This window comes from Leptonotus elevatus, unplaced genomic scaffold (assembly GCF_054856555.1).
Source record: "Leptonotus elevatus isolate MCC_2025b unplaced genomic scaffold, RoL_Lele_1.0 HiC_scaffold_127, whole genome shotgun sequence".
NCBI lineage: Eukaryota > Metazoa > Chordata > Actinopteri > Syngnathiformes > Syngnathidae > Leptonotus > Leptonotus elevatus.
The window spans coordinates 2,158-5,000 of record NW_028233518.1 but is presented as its reverse complement, the minus strand read 5'-3'; positions in this window follow the sequence as shown (position 1 = coordinate 5,000).

The following is a 2,843-nucleotide window of genomic DNA, read 5'->3' as shown; positions in this document are numbered from 1 at the left end:
TCCGAAGGCGGGTCTTGGATGCCGTTCGTACGTGGGAGAAGGTGCGGCGTGTCGCGGGCGACGGCCTGCTGCCGAGGCTCCGGAGGCTCCGGGGGCGGCGCTCTGAAAATATCCGGAAGATCGGCCGACTTGGAAAAAAATTTGAGAACCGGGGCTGAGGAGGGGGAAAATCTGGCCAGGGAGGCCGACCCGAAGTGCCTCTAAGTCGGATAGGGATTGGGCGAAACTCCCTTGGAAGTGGCACTCTGAAAAAATTTCCAAGTTTGGCTGACTTAGAAAAAATTCGAGAACCAGGATGAGGAGGGGGAAAATGTGGCCAGTCAGGCCGACCTGAAGTGCCTCTTAGGCGGATAAGGGTTGGGCGAAACTCCCTTGGAAGTGGCACTCTGAAAAAATTTCCAAGTTTGGCTGACTTAGAAAAAATTCGAGAACCAGGATGAGGAGGGGGAAAATGTGGCCAGTCAGGCCGACCCGAAGTGCCTCTTAGGCGGATAGGGGTTGGGCGAAACTCCCTTGAAAGTGGCACTCTGAAAAAATTTCCAAGTTTGGCTGACTTAGAAAAAATTCGAGAACCAGGATGAGGAGGGGGAAAATGTGGCCAGTCAGGCCGACCCGAAGTGCCTCTTAGGCGGATAGGGGTTGGGCGAAACTCCCTTGAAAGTGGCACTCTGAAAATATTTCCAAGTTTGGCTGACTTAGAAAAAATTCGAGAACCAGGATGAGGAGGGGGAAAATGTGGCCAGTCAGGCCGACCCGAAGTGCCTCTTAGGCGGATAGGGGTTGGGCGAAACTCCCTTGAAAGTGGCACTCTGAAAAAATTTCCAAGTTTGGCTGACTTAGAAAAAATTCGAGAACCAGGATGAGGAGGGGGAAAATGTGGCCAGTCAGGCCGACCCGAAGTGCCTCTTAGGCGGATAGGGGTTGGGCGAAACTCCCTTGAAAGTGGCACTCTGAAAATATTTCCAAGTTTGGCTGACTTAGAAAAAATTCGAGAACCAGGATGAGGAGGGGGAAAATGTGGCCAGTCAGGCCGACCCGAAGTGCCTCTTAGGCGGATAGGGGTTGGGCGAAACTCCCTTGAAAGTGGCACTCTGAAAAAATTTCCAAGTTTGGCTGACTTAGAAAAAATTCGAGAACCAGGATGAGGAGGGGGAAAATGTGGCCAGTCAGGCCGACCTGAAGTGCCTCTTAGGCGGATAGGGGTTGGGCGAAACTCCCTTGAAAGTGGCACTCTGAAAAAATTTCCAAGTTTGGCTGACTTAGAAAAAATTCGAGAACCAGGATGAGGAGGGGGAAAATGTGGCCAGTCAGGCCGACCTGAAGTGCCTCTTAGGCGGATAGGGGTTGGGCGAAACTCCCTTGAAAGTGGCACTCTGAAAAAATTTCCAAGTTGGGCTGACTTAGAAAAAATTCGAGAACCAGGCTGAGGAGGGGACCATCTGGCAAGGGAGTCCGACCTAAAGTGCATCTAAAGCGGATATGGGTTGGTCGAGCCTCCCTTGATTTGCCCTGGAGCTCCCACGTCTTAAAAAGGTCTCTCCTATAATTGTACACCAACCATTTTGAGGTTTGGGTGCAAACCTCTCGAATGGGGGGACTCGGTCCCCTATCTACAGCGCCCCTAATGACGACAGGTGGTACTGCGCCCCTGGTAGCCCGGCCATTGAAAATGAATGGGCCCATTCATTTCAATGGGGAATTTCGACCCCTGGTTGCCCGCCATTCATTTCAATGGGGAATTTCGACCCCTGGTCGCCCGCCATTCATTTCAATGGGGACTTTCGACCCCTGGTTGCCCGCCATTCATTTCAATGGGGGATTTCGACCCCTGGTCGCCCGCCATTCATTTCAATGGGGGATTTCGACCCCTGGTAGCCCGCCATTCATTTCAATGGGGGACTTCGACCCCTGGTAGCCCGCCATTCATTTCAATGGGGGACTTGGACCCCTGGTAGCCCGCCATTCATTTCAATGGGGGATTTCGACCCCTGGTCGCCCGCCATTCATTTCAATGGGGGACTTGGACCCCTGGTAGCCCGCCATTCATTTCAATGGGGGATTTCGACCCCTGGTCGCCCGCCATTCATTTCAATGGGGGATTTCGACCCCTGGTAGCCCGCCATTCATTTCAATGGGGGACTTCGACCCCTGGTTGCCCGCCATTCATTTCAATGGGGGATTTCGACCCCTGGTCGCCCGCCATTCATTTCAATGGGGGATTTCGACCCCTGGTAGCCCGCCATTCATTTCAATGGGGGACTTGGACCCCTGGTAGCCCGCCATTCATTTCAATGGGGGATTTCGACCCCTGGTAGCCCGCCATTCATTTCAATGGGGGACTTGGACCCCTGGTAGCCCGCCATTCATTTCAATGGGGGATTTCGACCCCTGGTCGCCCGCCATTCATTTCAATGGGGGATTTCGACCCCTGGTAGCCCGCCATTCATTTCAATGGGGGACTTCGACCCCTGGTTGCCCGCCATTCATTTCAATGGGGGACTTCGACCCCTGGTTGCCCGCCATTCATTTCAATGGGGGACTTCGACCCCTGGTTGCCCGCCATTCATTTCAATGGGGGATTTCGACCCCTGGTCGCCCGCCATTCATTTCAATGGGGGACTTCGACCCCTGGTTGCCCGCCATTCATTTCAATGGGGGATTTCGACCCCTGGTTGCCCGGCATTCGTTCCTATGTGGCGGGGGATTTCAACCCCAGGTCGCCCTCGTGTGGTTCTTTTTGGCGCAGCTGACCGGGCTCCGCTGCTCATGGAGGTTTGCTAGTGGAGGATAACCCCCTGCCTGGGCAACTCGAACGCCCGGCATTCGTTCCTATGTGGCGGGGG